Source organism: Panulirus ornatus, chromosome 53 (assembly GCF_036320965.1).
Source record: "Panulirus ornatus isolate Po-2019 chromosome 53, ASM3632096v1, whole genome shotgun sequence".
Classification (NCBI taxonomy): Eukaryota; Metazoa; Arthropoda; class Malacostraca; order Decapoda; family Palinuridae; genus Panulirus; species Panulirus ornatus.
The window spans coordinates 6,488,513-6,508,585 of NC_092276.1; positions in this window are offsets into that span (position 1 = coordinate 6,488,513).

Genomic DNA, 20,073 nt, shown 5'->3' on the forward strand with positions numbered 1-20,073 from the left:
ATGTCTTAGAAAGAGGTCTTGAGATGGCTATCCCTAAAATGAATACCTATCGGTTTATCTATACAAGGCTGGCTTTAAATGAATGTGGGTCTAGTCCATACACAAAACACCTATCACTACCACCCCAGCCAGCAGGAGTGTAGCTACAACCATTATATTCCCCCGGGCTTTATCATCCGCACAATGTACACGGATTTTAGGGGTTCCAATGCACATGGGAAACAAGTGAGAATTGCAAGTTCTTTTTCATAATTTTTCTGTGTAGACGCATTGTGTAAAATGGTACTTCTCGGAAAGAAAATTGGGATGTAAAATGGTGTTTGTTAAACGAGCTGACTTACAAGTATATACTGGAATGCAAATAAGTCTTACAATAAAAGAAAATAAATAGATGCTGGACACTTAAGCACGTGTTTTATTGGCTTGGTAAAGAATGTACTTTCGTTAGTGAAGGGGTTAATTACCTACCAAGTGAGAGTTTGTTAGTTTAAATTAAGTTCTGTTCCTTTTCAGAGTAACCTTTTAATGAAATTATATGATAAACTTGTCAGAAATGTGACACGTACTTTTGCATATTTTAAATCAGAAAGAAATGATTAGTTAAATGTTTTAAACAAATATAACTGTCTATGATTTTTGCCTGGACACATTCGTAAATCAAGGTATGATATAAATAATTTTGGGATATACAATTATCAATAGACAACGATAACACTAATTCTTTTAACACCGAGAACCAGCTGCAGCCATAGCATAATTCCAATAATTGGACACACGCCTTGGCTTCCTCGTTATTGCCTGGAACCATCACTAACTGTAGCCGTCTCTTAGCCATTGTTTTAGTCGAAAATGCTGGTCACGAGCAGCAGATATTGATGCCATGCTTCAAATAAAATGTAAGAAGGGCTAAGTTGATAGAGAAGTTATGAGTGCAAAATAATGAGCTGAAAGGAAGTGGAAATTCTTCCTTAAAAAAGTGGTGGTATGTTAGGGAAAACATGAGGCATTATTTTCTTTCCTGGAGCTAGATTCTTTACGAAGAATTCTTAATTGAGTTCTAAGAATCCTCTTTTAGTGATCTCAATGACGAGGATAAACTTTCTTCAGTGGAAAATTTCCAAATGTCAAATAATATAGTGGCAAACGGAACGTAAAGACTGAAATAAGAAGGTAAAAAATTCAAAGCTTGGCTGTAGGGCTAGCTTTTACTTTCAGTAGACTAAGATTATTTTCTTTTTTTAGTTAATTTTCTTTTTTCATCTATCCTTCCAACGGATTTTCAGTTTTGAAATGCCCGCGCCAAGTACCTGAATATCCATCTGGTGGCAAGTGCGGCAACTACACGTAAACATTAAGATAATCTGGTGTTTCCTCCGTCAATTTTTTTTTATTTCTTTCACTATTTGTAAGTCATGAATGAGTCAGCTACATATGTATTGTGGAATTGTGTTGTTTGATAATCCTGGGGTAGTATCAGTGAAGTTTCCTGTAACTTTCAGTGATAATAGTCATTAAGTTCTTGATTGTTATACGCTACGGTAGAGTGAACTGAGTTTTTAACTTATTTTACTATTTTCCAGCTGTGGTAGATCATCCATTAGGCACGCAATGCACGGCTTAAGACTCGTGCATATTATAAGAGAACTATGAAGTATACAAGTGGATATAAGCTAATATCAAGCTTGAGACGAACTCCAGTATTACTAATGGCGTCAAAAAGCCATAGCCTTCAGAAGCAGGAAAAAAAAAGGGAAAAGAAAAGACGAAAATGAAGCTTCACTCACACGATAAAGGCAGGTGATTTTTTGTTTGCAATCTTTGATTCCTATAAAGCTAGTTCGCCAGAGTTACCATGTTCTGTAATGGACGCTATGTACAGTAAGAACTACCACAGATCATTTTAAGTATAGGTAGCTGGATAGCAAAACCATTATTAGTAAGCAAGTGTTATTTACGAGGTGATGTATGACATAAAAGAAGAAAGCTGAAAATATGAGAAATTTTTGATACGCTTGCAAGCAAATTAGCTGGCTAGTTTTCACTAAACGCTGGTCTCTTAATTTTAGAGAACTTGCCAGTCAGAATAGTGGCCAGCTACACAGTCATCAGTTAGCTCTTATCTGCATATTTAGAATGAAAGTCTTGGAATGTTTGCAAATGAATGAGTTATGTAACAGGAAAACGTATGTATATCAACCAAAATAAAAAAATCGCCCAAAAAGTTGCGCGATTTCTCGCAGTAGCATTGCTGTGTATGCCTTCTTTGACATAAAATTATACAAGAAAATTCTTACACTGACAAGATATAGTCTTTGGTATTTGACCAAGTTGACCGACGTAATTTTAAACTTTTCCAAGATTTTTCTCTCATTCATACTTGTCCTCCGTTTCCTGCGTTGGCGAGTAAGTGCCAGGAACATACGGGAAAAAAAAGACGCACTCCCTTTCATCCATTCTTAACTGTCATGTGTAATGTACCGAAACCACAGCTCCCATTTACAACCAGGCCCGACAGATCTCTCCTTGATTTCCCCCTGCCGCTTATCATGCCTTGGTTCAGTCCATTTATAGTACGTCAACCCCTGTATACCACATCGTTCCGGTCCACTTTGTTCCATGCACGCCTTTCACCCTCCTACACGTTCAGGCCCCGATCATTCAAAATCTTCTCTCCACCTTTCCATCTTTAATTTGGTCTCCACTTTCTCTTTGTCCCCTCCACTTCAGAATATATGTAATATCTTTGTCAGCCTTTGCTCGCTCTTTCTCGTCATATATCCAAACAATTTCAGTACACTTTTCAGCTCAACAACACTCTTTATTACCATAACTTTCTTTTACCTTTTTATTACTCGATCAAACCATTTTACACCATATACTGTTTGCAGACATTTCGTTTCCAGCACATCCACCCTTGTCCGCACATCATCTATATCCCATTCATATCACACCATGACAGGTTGGCACTGGTGTTCATGCCTGTTTTTCGCTTTCGTAGGTATAACGACGTCTCTTTCCACACATTCCTCAAAGCTTCCAGTACCTTCGCCTTTTCAGTGCAGGTGGTTCAGGTGTACACTGCAGATGGTTCAGTTTTACAGTGCAAATGTTTCAGATGTACAGTGCAGATGGTTCGGGTGTACAGTGCAGATGGTTCAAGTGTACGGTACAGTGTACGTGAACGCAAACACCTATCACATGTGTGCCACAGTAATACCTGAAGGATGAGTTGAGGTTGGTCCGCCTGGCTGGAGTCTGTATGTACAATCTGAGGTGTACACCTCCACCTCTGTGTGGTCTGTTAACGTACCACTGCGGGGGGTGGATTACCACACAGGGCCACCTGGTGCCTCTGTGTCACATGATGGTAGTAATACCCTAACATTATGGTACTAGAAGCACTAGAAAGGTCTTACACAGAGTCTACGTGATATGATGTATGGGTAACTGGTGACTGAGGGAATGGTGTTATGATATATGGGAGACTGGTGACTGAGGGAATGGTGTCATGATACATGGGAGACTGGTGACTGAGGGAATGGTGTCATGATACATGGGAGACTGGTGACTGAGGGAATGGTGTCATGATATATGGGAGACTGGTGACTGAGGGAATGGTGTCATGATACATGGGAGACTGGTGACTTAGGGAATGGTGTCATGATACATGGGAGACTGGTGACTGAGGGAATGGTGTCATGATATATGGGAGACTGGTGTCATGATACATGGGAGACTGGTGAATGAGGGAATGGTGTCATGATACATGGGAGACTGGTGACTGAGGGAATGGTGTCATGATATATGGGAGACTGGTGTCATGATACATGGGAGACTGGTGACTTAGGGAATGGTGTCATGATACATGGGAGACTGGTGACTGAGGGAATGGTGTCATGATATATGGGAGACTGGTGACTGAGGGAATGGTGTCATGATACATGGGAGACTGGTGACTTAGGGAATGGTGTCATGATACATGGGAGACTGGTGACTGAGGGAATGGTGTCATGATATATGGGAGACTGGTGTCATGATACATGGGAGACGTGAATGAGGGAATGGTGTCATGATACATGGGAGACTGGTGACTGAGGGAATGGTGTCATGATATATGGGAGACTGGTGACTGAGGGAATGGTGTCATGATACATGGGAGACTGGTGACTTAGGGAATGGTGTCATGATACATGGGAGACTGGTGGCTGAGGGAATGGTGTCATGATACATGGGAGACTGGTGACTGAGGGAATGGTGTCATGATACATGGGAGACTGGTGACTGAGGGAATGGTGTCATGATACATGGGAGACTGGTGACTGAGGGAATGGTGTCATGATACATGGGAGACTGGTGACTTAGGGAATGGTGTCATGATACATGGGAGACTGGTGGCTGAGGGAATGGTGTCATGATACATGGGAGACTGGTGACTGAGGGAATGGTGTCATGATACATGGGAGACTGGTGACTGAGGGAGTGGTGTCATGATATATGGGAGACTGGTGTCATGATACATGGGAGACTGGTGACTGAGGGAATGGTGTCATGATACATGGGAGACTGGTGACTTAGGGAATGGTGTCATGATACATGGGAGACTGGTGACTGAGGGAATGGTGTCATGATACATGGGAGACTGGTGACTGAGGGAGTGGTGTCATGATATATGGGAGACTGGTGACTGAGGGAATGGTGTCATGATACATGGGAGACTGGTGACTTAGGGAATGGTGTCATGATATATAGGAGACTAGTGACTGAGGGAATGGTGTCATGATACATGGGAGACTGGTGACTGAGGGAATGGTGTCATGTACGCACGCCGAGGAACAATGTGGTATTGGGAGCGATTTTTAGTTTGAGAACTTTATTTGAGAAATGGTTGGAAGGAAAAATTTTTTGTTTGTTAGCTGAGGTGGGACAGACAACTGAATTCCCTTGGGGAAAGATGAACAGTTAGCTTGACTGTGGACAAACTGCCGTGATCACTTTTCCAACTTATGTGGGGTCGAACCCGGCGTCCAATGAACGTGTCAGGGTCAGCAAGGCTGGATTGTTTGTGGTATTTATCAATCTCAAGAAACAGTATGATAGAGATGATAGAGAGGCCTTATTATACTACGAATCTTTGGTGTACATGTAAGTAATAAATGCAGTGATAAGTTTTTTCCAGGAAAGTAAATCATGTAGTTGAACATAACGGGGTTGGGTGAGTGGTTTGGGGTGAAGGTGGGTTTGTTGTGTCAAGGATTTGTGATTGTCACCATGGTTGTTTAAGGACAGGATGGCTGAGGAGGGGAATTTATGGGTGTTAGAGCGAGGATTGGGACTACAGTGAGGGGGAGGAGCATGAGTGAGTGAGTTCGTGTTTGTAGACGACACGGCTCTGGTGACAGACCAAGAAAGAAACTCAGAAGCTGGTGAGATAATGTGAGCTTGTGAAAGTTGAGAGTGAATGTGAACAAAAGTAAGTGACTCATAAGGTGAAAGATGGGGCTAACGTTAGTCTTGTGTGCGTTACCAAGTATGTGGAAGAAGAGGTCATTAAGATAAGATAGAAGTCTTTATCGTCAGATTGTATATTTGATACAAAATGGAGAACAGATGAGGAATGTTTGAAGATTTAGTGGTCTGTACGTTACTACTGTAAGGCTGTATGTTTTGGACCTTTGAGAGTTAAAGAAAGGGTGATGGTAGACATACGTATTATGTGGTGTGAAGTGGGTTGATCATGTAAGTGATGACAATACGCAAAGAGAGGTGTAGTATTAAGCACAGTCTGATTGAGAACGCTGACCAAGGTGTGGTGAAATGGTTCTCATGTATGGAGAAGATGAGCGAAGAAAAACTGATGAAGAGGATTTACATGGTAAAGGTAGATGGGGTAAAGGGGGAGAAGATCCAGATGGGATGGATGGATGAAGTGAAGGAGGTTTTAAGGTATCCAGGTCTGAACATTCAGGAGGGTGAGGGGCATGCATGGTACACGAGTTGGATGGACGTGACATATAATGGAAGGATGGGGCACAATGCTGATAGTAGGCTGAACCAGGATATATAAAGTGTTCAAGGTAACCCATGATGTAGTCTATGGGCTTGACGGTAGATGGTAAGGGCTGGTCTCAGTGCATTACATATGATAGAAAGTGGATGTGTACAGATGAACACATTGTTCATGTTCTTACGCCTGTTGCTTACGCGGGAGGGGTGATTCTGTAAAAAGGAATGCGAATTGTTATTATTATTATTATTATTATTATTATTATTATTATTATTATTATCATTATTATTACATCAAACATGTTGCCATTATTTCATTCCACGAAAGTTTATTTCACATTCAAATGGACAACAATGATGATTTAGTGTATGATGTAACAAATGAACAATGATGATTTAGTGTATGATGTAACAAATGAACAATGATGATTTAGTGTATGATGTAACAAATGAACAACAATGATGAGTTAGTGTATGATGTAACAAATGAACAACAATGATGAGTTAGTGTATGATGTAACAAATGAACAACAATGATGAGTTAGTGTATGATGTAACAAATGAACAACAATGATGAGTTAGTGTATGATGTAACAAATGAACAATGATGATTTAGTGTATGATGTAACAAATGAACAACAATATGAGTTAGTGTATGATGTAACAAATGAACAACAATGATGAGTTAGTGTATGATGTAACAAATGAACAACAATGATGAGTTAGTGTATGATGTAACAAATGAACAATGATGATTTAGTGTATGATGTAACAAATGAACAACAATATGAGTTAGTGTATGATGTAACAAATGAACAACAATGATGAGTTAGTGTACGATGTAACAAATGAACAACAATGATGAGTTAGTGTATGATGTAACAAATGAACAACAATGATGAGTTAGTGTACGATGTAACAAATGAACAACAATGATGAGTTAGTGTATGATGTAACAAATGAACAACAATGATGAGTTAGTGTATGGTGGAACAAATGAACAACAATGATGAGGTAGTGTAAGATGTAACAAATGAACAACAATGATGAGGTAGTGTAAGATGTAACAAATGAACAACAATGATGAGTTAGTGTATGATGTAACAAATGAACAACAATGATGAGTTAGTGTATGATGTAACAAATGAACAACAATGATGAGTTAGTGTATGATGTAACAAATGAACAATGATGATTTAGTGTATGATGTAACAAATGAACAACAATATGAGTTAGTGTATGATGTAACAAATGAACAACAATGATGAGATAGTGTATGATGTAACAAATGAACAACAATGATGAGTTAGTGTATGATGCAACAAATGAACAACAATGATGAGTTAGTGTACGATGTAACAAATGAACAACAATGATGAGTTAGTGTATGATGTAACAAATGAACAACAATGATGAGTTAGTGTATGGTGGAACAAATGAACAACAATGATGAGGTAGTGTAAGATGTAACAAATGAACAACAATGATGAGTTAGTGTATGATGTAACAAATGAACAACAATGATGAGTTAGTGTATGGTGGAACAAATGAACAACAATGATGAGTTAGTGTAAGATGTAACAAATGAACAACAATGATGAGTTAGTGTACGATGTAACAAATGAACAACAATGATGAGTTAGTGTATGATGTAACAAATGAACAACAATGATGAGTTAGTGTATGATGTAACAAATGAACAACAATGATGAGTTAGTGTATGATGTAACAAATGAACAATGATGAGTTAGTGTATGATGTAACAAATGAACAACAATGATGAGTTAGTGTATGATGTAACAAATGAACAACAATGATGAGTTAGTGTATGATGTAACAAATGAACAACAATGATGAGTTAGTGTATGATGTAACAAATGAACAACAATGATGAGTTAGTGTATGATGTAACAAATGAACAACAATGATGAGTTAGTGTATGATGGAACAAATGAACAACAATGATGAGTTAGTGTATGATGATGATATGATTGTGTTGTGTTGGAATCGTGTTGTGTTCGAGGTAGTAAGTGGAGGAGGTTGGTGAGTCTACCTTGAGTTCTTCCGTTCATCTTTCACTCTAGAGAGGCAGCCAGTTACTGTATGCCATGCGAATTTAGTCTTTGTATATGATGTAAACAAGACACACAGTTAAACGTATAAAAAACTGTAACATTTGAATGATGGTTCAGGAGGGCAAGGTGTGTGCGGAAGACATGGGAGACGTTTATGTTGGAGAGTAGGAAGCAGGCAGATAGTGAGGAAGGTTCCGTGGTCGGGCCGGCCCCACCATTCATATGAGAGCTAGCTAGGCTAGGATGACTACCACTCGTACTTGCTGACCTCCTGTACATAACACATTGCTTGTGGGTACAAAGTACAGTAACTTGACACTTGCAAGGAAGTAGAAAAAGACGTTAATTTTAAAGTGGATCTCTAGAATGTAGAGAAACTAGAACAATCATTTTATAATGTTGGAAATGTAGGTGAAGTGGTGGGCAAATATGAAGTGTGATCGTGTCATGACATCGGTACCAACATGTTGACTCATACATGTAAAGTTTTTATTGTATAGGTAAACTATCAAGTCCATAATGAAACTAAGATGATTTATATATTTACTGGAAGACATTTATGTAGAATTAATGAATGTAAAGGTGCTCCACCTGGGCTGGGTTGTGGGGTTGAGCAAGTCAGGAGGCTGGCCAGGTCATCACCATCATGTGAGTAACGCGGGTCAGGTGAGGTTGTGGCTGACATCTGTAGATCAGCTGACACCGGGAGTCGGTCAGCTACATGAACATTACACTTCATGTAAGCTGACACCTTGAGCTGGTCACCTGATTGGCCAATATTGACGTCTCTACTGAAAATCACGTCAGCTGACATCTTTAGCTCGTCCAATGGGTAATAACGGCGCTTCAGCTGACAACCGCGCATTACCTTACAGAAACAACAAAGCAGCGACAAAGCAAAGAAAAAAAAAAAAGAAAAAAAAAGAAATATATATATATATATATATATATATATATATATATATTTTTTTTTTTTTTTTTTTTATTATACTTTGTCGCTGTCTCCCGCGTTTGCGAGGTAGCGCAAGGAAACAGACGAAAGAAATGGCCCAACCCCCCCCATACACATGTATATACATACGTCCACACACGCAAATATACATACCTACACAGCTTTCCATGGCTTACCCCAGACGCTTCACATGCCTTGATTCAATCCACTGACAGCACGTCAACCCCGGTATACCACATATATATATATATATATATATATATATATATATATATGGTTGTTTAATTTGTTTATGGATGGGGTTGTTAGGGAGGTAAATGCAAGAGTCTTGGAAAGAGGGGCAAGTATGAGGTCTGTTGGGGATGAGAGAGCTTGGGAAGTGAGTCAGTTGTTGTTCGCTGATGATACAGCGCTGGTGGCGGATTCATGTGAGAAACTGCAGAAGCTGGTGACGGAGTTTGGTAAAGTGTGTGGAAGAAGAAAGTTAAGAGTAAATGTGAATAAGAGCAAGGTTATTAGGTACAGTAGGGTTGAGGGTCAAGTCAATTGGGAGGTGAGTTTGAATGGAGAAAAACTGGAGGAAGTGAAGTGTTTTAGATATCTGGGAGTGGATCTGGCAGCGGATGGAACCATGGAAGCGGAAGTGGATCATAGGGTGGGGGAGGGGGCGAAAATTTTGGGAGCCTTGAAAAATGTGTGGAAGTCGAGAACATTATCCCGGAAAGCAAAAATGGGTATGTTTGAAGGAATAGTAGTTCCAACAATGTTGTATGGTTGCGAGGCGTGGGCTATGGATAGAGTTGTGCGCAGGAGGATGGATGTGCTGGAAATGAGATGTTTGAGGACAATGTGTGGTGTGAGGTGGTTTGATCGAGTAAGTAACGTAAGGGTAAGAGAGATGTGTGGAAATAAAAAGAGCGTGGTTGAGAGAGCAGAAGAGGGTGTTTTGAAATGGTTTGGGCACATGGAGAGAATGAGTGAGGAAAGATTGACCAAGAGGATATATGTGTCGGAGGTGGAGGGAACGAGGAGAAGAGGGAGACCAAATTGGAGGTGGAAAGATGGAGTGAAAAGGATTTTGTGTGATCGGGGCCTGAACATGCAGGAGGGTGAAAGGAGGGCAAGGAATAGAGTGAATTGGAGCGATGTGGTATACAGGGGTTGACGTGCTGTCAGTGGATTGAATCAGGGCATGTGAGGCGTCCGGGGTAAACCATGGAAAGCTGTGTAGGTATGTATGTTTGCGTGTGTGGACGTGTGTATGTACATGTGTATGGGGAGGGTTGGGCCATTTCTTTCGTCTGTTTCCTTGCGCTACCTCGCAAACGCGGGAGACAGCGACAAAGTATAAAAAAAAAAAAAAAAAAAAAAAAAAAAAAAAAAATATATATATATATATATATATATATATATATATATATATATATATATATATATATATATATATATATTTATTCCCTGGGGATAGGGGAGAAAGAATACCTCCCACGTATTCCCTGCGTGTCGTAGAAGGCGACTAAAAGGGAAGGGAGCGGGGGGCTGGAAATCCTCCCCTCTCGTTTTTTTTTTTTTTTTTTTTTTTTCCAAAAGAAGGAACAGAGAAGAGGTCCAGGTGAGGATATTCCCTCAAAGGCCCAGTCCTCTGTTCTTAACGCTACCTCGCTATCGCGGGAAATAGCGAATAGTATGAAAAAAAAAAAAAAAAAAATATATATATATACTTCCTCCGTATTCCCTGCGTGTCGTAGTAGGCGACTATATATATATATATATATATATATATATATATATATATATATATATATATACATACGTCCACACACGCAAATATACATACCTACACAGCTTTCCATGGTTTACCCCAGACTGCCTTGATTCAATCCACTGACAGCACGTCAACCCCGGTATACCACATCGCTCCAATTCACTCTATTCCTTGCCCTCCTTTCACCCTCCTGCATGTTCAGGCCCCGATCACACAATATCTTTTTCACTCCATCTTTCCACCTCCAATTTGGTCTCCCTCTTCTCCTCGTTCCCTCCACCTCCGACACATATATTCTCTTGGTCAATCTTTCCTCACTCATTCTCTCCATGTGCCCAAACCATTTCAAAACACCCTCTTCTGCTCTCTCAACCACGCTCTTTTTATTTCCACACATCTCTCTTACCCTTACGTTACTTACTCGATCAAACCACCTCACACCACACATTGTCCTCAAACATCTCATTTCCAGCACATCCATCCTCCTGCGCACAACTCTATCCATAGCCCACGCCTCGCAACCACACAACATTGTTGGAACCACTATTCCTTCAAACATACCCATTTTTGCTTTCCGAGATAATGTTCTCGACTTCCACACATTCTTCAAGGCTCCCAGAATTTTCGCCCCCCTCCCCCACCCTATGATCCACTTCCGCTTCCATGGTTCCATCCGCTGCCAGATCCACTCCCAGATATCTAAAACACTTCACTTCCTCCAGTTTTTCTCCATTCAAACTCACCTCCCAATTGACTTGACCCTCAACCCTACTGTACCTAATAGCCTTGCTCTTATTCACATTTACTCTTAACTTTCTTCTTTCACACTCTTTACCAAACTCAATCACCAGCTTCTGCAGTTTCTCACATGAATCAGCCACCAGCGCTGTATCATCAGCGAACAACAACTGACTCACTTCCCAAGCTCTCTCATCCCCAACAGACTTCATACTTGCCCCTCTTTCCAAAACTCTTGCATTCACCTCCCTAACAACCCCATCCATAAACAAATTAAACAACCATGGAGACATCACACACCCCTGCCGCAAACCTACATTCACTGAGAACCAATCACTTTCCTCTCTTCCTACACGTACACATGCCTTACATCCTCGATAAAAACTTTTCACTGCTTCTAACAACTTTCCTCCCACACCATATATTCTTACTACCTTCCACAGAGCATCTCTATCAACTCTATCATATGCCTTCTCCAGATCCATAAATGCTACATACAAATCCATTTGCTTTTCTAAGTATTTCTCACATACATTCTTCAAAGCAAACACCTGATCCACACATCCTCTACCACTTCTGAAACCACACTGCTCTTCCCCAATCTGATGCTCTGTACATGCCTTCACCCTCTCAATCAATACCCTCCCATATAATTTACCAGGAATACTCAACAAACTTATACCTCTGTAATTTGAGCACTCACTCTTATCCCCTTTGCCTTTATACAATGGCACTATGCACGCATTCCGCCAATCCTCAGGCACCTCACCATGAGTCATACATACATTAAATAACCTTACCAACCAGTCAACAATACAGTCACCCCCTTTTTTAATTAATTCCGCTGCAATACCATCCAAACCTGCTGCCTTGCCGGCTTTCATCTTCCGCAAAGCTTTTACTACCTCTTCTCTGTTTACCAAATCATTTTCCCTAACCCTCTCACTTTGCACACCACCTCGACCAAAACACCCTATATCTGCCACTCTATCATCAAACACATTCAACAAACCTTCAAAATACTCACTCCATCTCCTTCTCACATCACCACTACTTGTTATCACCTCCCCATTTGCGCCCTTCACTGAAGTTCCCATTTGCTCCCTTGTCTTACGCACTTTATTTACCTCCTTCCAGAACATCTTTTTATTCTCCCTAAAATTTAATGATACTCTCTCACCCCAACTCTCATTTGCCCTTTTTTTCACCTCTTGCACCTTTCTCTTGACCTCCTGTCTCTTTCTTTTATACATCTCCCACTCAATTGCATTTTTTCCCTGCAAAAATCGTCCAAATGCCTCTCTCTTCTCTTTCACTAATACTCTTACTTCTTCATCCCACCACTCACTACCCTTTCTAATCAACCCACCTCCCACTCTTCTCATGCCACAAGCATCTTTTGCGCAATCCATCACTGATTCCCTAAATACATCCCATTCCTCCTCCACTCCCCTTACTTCCATTGTTCTCACCTTTTTCCATTCTGTACTCAGTCTCTCCTGGTACTTCCTCATACAAGTCTCCTTCCCAAGCTCACTTACTCTCACCACCCTCTTCACCTCAACATTCACTCTTCTTTTCTGAAAACCCTTACAAATCTTCACCTTAGCCTCCACAAGATAATGATCAGACATCCCTCCAGTTGCACCTCTCAGCACATTAACATCCAAAAGTCTCTCTTTCGCGCGCCTGTCAATTAACACGTAATCCAATAACGCTCTCTGGCCATCTCTCCTACTTACATAAGTATACTTATGTATATCTCGCTTTTTAAACCAGGTATTCCCAATCATCAGTCCTTTTTCAGCACATAAATCTACAAGCTCTTCACCATTTCCATTTACAACACTGAACACCCCATGTATACCAATTATTCCCTCAACTGCCACATTACTCACCTTTGCATTCAAATCACCCATCACTATAACCCGGTCTCGTGCATCAAAACCACTAACACACTCATTCAGCTGCTCCCAAAACACTTGCCTCTCATGATCTTTCTTCTCATGCCCAGGTGCATATGCACCAATAATCACCCATCTCTCTCTATCAACTTTCAGTTTTACCCATATTAATCGAGAATTTATATATATATATATATATATATATATATATATATATATATATATATATATATATATATATATATATATATATCGCCAGAGTGGCCTGATGTAGATGGATTTTGGAAAGGTTTAGGCAACGTATGAAATAGTACGAATGTCAGAGTTATAGATGAGTTAAGAAGTAGCACGAAGGCTTGGTGGCCTCAAGATGGTGTAGAGCGATATTGTTGAGGGCTGTAGTAGGCTCGCTCGCTCAGTTGGCCGGTTACTGTAATTAATGAAAGTGTTGAAAATGTTCAACATTGGTAAAATTATTCCTAAATTGTAAACAACAATAAAATTTGATCACATCTTTAGGCGAAATATTCAGGGTTGGGACGACGGTGTCTGCTGATGATACATTTTGTTAAGTGTACGTTAGGTAGTAGGTGCCCCTGCCACAGCCAGCGAGCTTGCGTCATGTACACGTGAGTGAGGTCCCTATCTTGAACACTGAAGCAGTTGAAGATCTCCCGTTGAAGACTCAACTTGACAACATTATTATTGACCCAGGGAGTAGGTCAGGCAATGCTGAAAAACGGTATACTCAACTAATTATGTAAATGAATAACGTGTAATGAATATCTGGCTATATCAAACATATGACCGTAAGATGTTGGCAGTCATAATATTATTGTATCCAGCAATATATCTCAGGAAAATTGGTTGTCGAAAGCCAAGGGCTCGTGCCAGGCTAAGGACAGGTGGATCTTAACAACATGTAAGGCTTAACGTTAACTGAGGACACAGGTCATACATACAAGGGCGAGTCTGACAGTGAAGTTGTAGTGCAAGAAAAGTTATACAAGTTCCTGGTAAGATGACCAGTGAGGTCAGAAACCATTAGGTCAGGTAATACAGAAAAGTGGTTAAGAATATTGAACATCTTTGTAAAGAGTTAAGGCTAATTATGATGCCATATACTCCCTCACTGTATGTGTGGCCATATTACAAAGTTTGAACAGCATGTGTGCGGAGGTAATGGTATCAAGCACAAACATATTCCTGCAAGGAAATATCTTCTTTCCCTGGAAATCCGGAGAGAGAGAGAGAGAGAGAGAGAGAGAGAGAGAGAGAGAGAGAGAGAGAGAAACATACATGATACCTGTATCTCGTTACATTGTCTCTGCTCCCACATACACATATATAAACATACACGTCCACACATGCACATATACATACCTATACATCTCAATGTATACATATATATACATACACAGACATACACATATATACACATGTACATAATTCATACTGTCTGCCCTTATTCATTCCTGTCCCCACCTTGCCACACATGGAATGACAATCCCCTCCCCCCGCATGTGTGCAAGGTAGCACTAGGAAAAGACAACAAAGGCCACATTCGTTCACACTCAGTCTCTAGCTGTCATGTATGTTATATGCACTTCCATATTCCATACAAACCTCCATCAGCCAGGATCGAGCCCAGAACCCCTGCGAGGCAGGCAAGAGCACTTCTGCTAGGCTATGATCTCCCCTAATTAGGAAATGACGATTCAAATACTATGTTATCAAATACCCTTCGTCTCATATTGGTGAGCAACAGGGTCTCCACCGGTCATTTCCCACCAGGCTCACACAACCAGCAGATAGCATTTTACAGAACCTAACTATACAACATAGAGGTACACATATACAAGTATAGCGTATGTGAATGTGCACTTCCTTATAACATACAAACTTCTAACAGCCAGGATCGAACCCAGGACCCCTGCATGGCAGGTGAGAGCACTACCACATGGATATTATCGTCCCTAATAAGGAAATGACTAGTCGAATACACTTCATCTCACATCGGTAGCATCGGGGTCTCCACTGGTCATTTCCCATCAGGCTCACAAAACCAATAGATATCATTCTACACAACCTACCCGTACAACACAGGGGTTATATATAGTGCATACGAATGTGCACTTCCATATAACATACAAAGCCCCAACAGCCAGGATTGAACCTGGGACCCCTGTGTGGCGGGAGCACTACTGCTAGGCTATGATCACCCCTAACAAGATAATGACTTCGAATACTATGTAATCGAATACCCTTCATCTCATGTTGATGGAAAAATAGTCATGCTGAATGAGAATTCCCATACTGAACAATTTTTCAGAAGTATATATTTGTTGAGACCTATCTAAAATTAACTAGCCTAACAAAATATAATAATGATTCTTTCTACTCAACATGAAATGGCAGGATAAATAGAGATAAAAATTCCTTCATAACTTTTTATTAAAAGTAAAAAATAGGCTAGATTATGGCTAAAATGATCTATGAAGATTGTTAAAATCCTCAATGAAGATTCCTTTATATAACACAGTATCACAGATAAAAAAAAATTAAAATTAAAAGAAATAAACATACGAGACATCTCATCTAATAACTGGCATAGTTAAGATGAAAAAGTCTCGTACTTTGGAATAAAATGAATGAAATCCATTTTTAGTTTCACAGCTTACACAAAGGCAACAGGAAAAAAGATGAGTTCTTCAGGACATTTTTTTTCTATAATGAGGTGAGGGGTAGTTGGAGACAAAGCCTGTTACTGATATAGTTAAACCATAGAGAATGCCAATGTTATAAGGAAACTGAAATTCCTACATTCAGTAATTAAACATTTCCCCAAAAGATGCTCTTTTAAATAAAGCCAATGAGAATTTAACCTAACCATACCCAGCCATTTTACAAACTATTGTTGATGATAGTAACCAATTAATAATAAAGGGCACACTACCATGAAGAATGTTACCACACTATCATCCAACCTACATATCATCAAGCCAGCACAGATAAAAAGTCTGTATTTAACCTCTCCATTGGGGGTAAAAGTCACTGTTTGTCTCATGTCTTTGTACAGAAATAGGCTGAACTTTCACAATGCACTTTCTGTGCCACATGACCAACCACAGAAACAATCACAGAAAAAAGGAAAAGAAGTCAAACCTACTAAGATTGCAGCTAATAACCACTAAAATCAAATTCAAAAGTCGCTGAATAAGAGACCTTTAAAAGGCAGTCAACGTTGTACAGTTGCATACTTAAGTATTCTGCTAACTTATAATACTATTACTAGCCTGTTGAGGTGTCCTCCATCACCAGGCAAGCAAGAGAAAATACTTTGCTCTTTTCATTTCCACTACAGTTGACAGTTTAGGTGTATGTCCAGTGACCTTTCAGATCATGTGTATACTGATCCCACAGAATATGAATTAATTGTTGAATGACATAATTGACAAGAAAGATCAACTATCAACTGCATCAGTTAATGAGGAAGGTGAATTAAATTAACATATAAAATGCAACTCAGAAAAAGTTTTCAGCATATGTAAGGACAAAGTTAGCATGGTACCCTTCGCCTGTGCCCATGTTACCCTTGGCCTTTGGACACAGTAGCTGCACATAATTCTCATGCTTGTAATACTGAGATGGAGGAGGACTTTGGTAGCAGATGACATTAAAGATGTACAACATTTCCCAACATATTCTGGCTATAATGTATCATTTATAGAGTAGGGTGTTGGGTATCAATTCAGATGTTTATTTCTATAATATCCACCTACTCCATGCCTCTGAAAGGCATTAGAGAACTTCATGTCCTTCCCTCTATCCTCAAGGTTAGAATGGATTGCTCCAGATGTACTGACCACACCTTCTTTGCCCTCTCATTTCATGTCTCATCTTATATTTCTAGGTGTAATCATGTTATTCACTACCAGCAATGTATCCAAGTAAGAAATGAGTATACAAGTCAGCCACAAACCTTCCTCCTGCATTCTCATGACACTATAGGGCCAATATATAAGAAATTATACTAATCTGCGTATGTTTTACTTCTAAATAACAAATTATATTCCCATTTCTAAAATGGGAAACAGAAGAAGGAGTCACGCGGGGAGTGCTCATCCTCCTCGAAGGCTCAGAGTGGGGTGCCTAAATGTGTGTGGATGTAACCAAGATGTGAAAAAAGGAGAGATAGGTAGTATGTTTGAGGAAAGGAACCTGGATGTTTTGGCTCTGAGTGAAACGAAGCTCAAGGGTAAAGGGGAAGAGTGGTTTGGGAATGTCTGGGGAGTAAAGTCAGGGGTTAGTGAGAGGACAAGAGCAAGGGAAGGAGTAGCAATACTCCTGAAACGGGAGTTGTGGGAGTATGTGATAGAGTGTAAGAAAGTAAATTCTCGATTAATATGGGTAAAACTGAAAGTTGATGGAGAGAGGTGGGTGATTATTGGTGCATATGCACCTGGGCATGAGAAGAAAGATCAAGAGAGGCAAGTGTTTTGGGAGCAGCTGAATGAGTGTGTTAGTGGTTTTGATGCACGAGACCGGGTTATAGTGATGGGTGATTTGAATGCAAAGGTGAGTAATGTGGCAGTTGAGGGAATAATTGGTATACATGGGGTGTTCAGTGTTGTAAATGGAAATGGTGAAGAGCTTGTAGATTTATGTGCTGAAAAAGGACTGATGATTGGGAATACCTGGTTTAAAAAGCGAGATATACATAAGTATACTTATGTAAGTAGGAGAGATGGCCAGAGAGCGTTATTGGATTACGTGTTAATTGACAGGCGTGCGAAAGAGAGACTTTTGGATGTTAATGTGCTGAGAGGTGCAACTGGAGGGATGTCTGATCATTATCTTGTGGAGGCTAAGGTGAAGATTTGTATGGGTTTTCAGAAAAAAGAGTGAATGTTGGGGTGAAGAGGGTGGTGAGAGTAAGTGAGCTTGGGAAGGAGACCTGTGTGAGGAAGTACCAGGAGAGACTGAGTACAGAATGGAAAAAGGTGAGAACAATGGAAGTAAGGGGAGTGGGGGAGGAATGGGATGTATTTAGGGAATCAGTGATGGATTGCGCAAAAGATGCTTGTGGCATGAGAAGAGTGGGAGGTGGGTTGATTAGAAAGGGTAGTGAGTGGTGGGATGAAGAAGTAAGAGTATTAGTGAAAGAGAAGAGAGAGGCATTTGGACGATTTTTGCAGGGAAAAAATGCAATTGAGTGGGAGATGTATAAAAGAAAGAGACAGGAGGTCAAGAGAAAGGTGCAAGAGGTGAAAAAAAGGGCAAATGAGAGTTGGGGTGAGAGAGTATCATTAAATTTTAGGGAGAATAAAAAGATGTTCTGGAAGGAGGTAAATAAAGTGCGTAAGACAAGGGAGCAAATGGGAACCTCAGTGAAGGGCGCAAATGGGGAGGTGATAACAAGTAGTGGTGATGTGAGAAGGAGATGGAGTGAGTATTTTGAAGGTTTGTTGAATGTGTTTGATGATAGAGTGGCAGATATAGGGTGTCTTGGTTGAGGTGGTGTGCAAAGTGAGAGGGTTAGGGAAAATGATTTGGTAAACAGAGAAGAGGTAGTGAAAGCTTTGCGGAAGATGAAAGCCGGCAAGGCAGCAGGTTTGGATGGTATTGCAGTGGAATTTATTAAAAAAGGGGGTGACTGTATTGTTGACTGGTTGGTAAGGTTATTTAATGTATGTATGACTCATGGTGAGGTGCCTGAGGATTGGCGGAATGCGTGCATAGTGCCATTGTACAAAGGCAAAGGGGATAAGAGTGAGTGCTCAAATTACAGAGGTATAAGTTTGTTGAGTATTCCTGGTAAATTATATGGGAGGGTATTGATTGAGAGGGTGAAGGCATGTACAGAGCATCAGATTGGGGAAGAGCAGTGTGGTTTCAGAAGTGGTAGAGGATGTGTGGATCAGGTGTTTGCTTTGAAGAATGTATGTGAGAAATACTTAGAAAAGCAAATGGATTTGTATGTAGCATTTATGGATCTGGAGAAGGCATATGATAGAATTGATAGAGATGCTCTGTGGAAGGTATTAAGAATATATGGTGTGGGAGGAAAGTTGTTAGAAGCAGTGAAAAGTTTTTATCGAGGATGTAAGGCATGTGTACGTGTAGGAAGAGAGGAAAGTGATTGGTTCTCAGTGAATGTAGGTTTGCGGCAGGGGTGTGTGATGTCTCCATGGTTGTTTAATTTGTTTATGGATGGGGTTGTTAGGGAGGTAAATGCAAGAGTTTTGGAAAGAGGGGCAAGTATGAAGTCTGTTGGGGATGAGAGAGCTTGGGAAGTAAGTCAGTTGTTGTTCGCTGATGATACAGCGCTGGTGGCTGATTCATGTGAGAAACTGCAGAAGCTGGTGACTGAGTTTGGTAAAGTGTGTGGAAGAAGAAAGTTAAGAGTGAATGTGAATAAGAGCAAGGTTATTAGGTACAGTAGGGTTGAGGGTCAAGTCAATTGGGAGGTGAGTTTGAATGGAGAAAAACTGGAGGAAGTGAAGTGTTTTAGATATCTGGGAGTGGATCTGGCAGCGGATGGAACCATGGAAGCGGAAGTGGATCATAGGGTGGGGGAGGGGGCGAAAATTCTGGGGGCCTTGAAGAATGTGTGGAAGTCGAGAACATTATCTC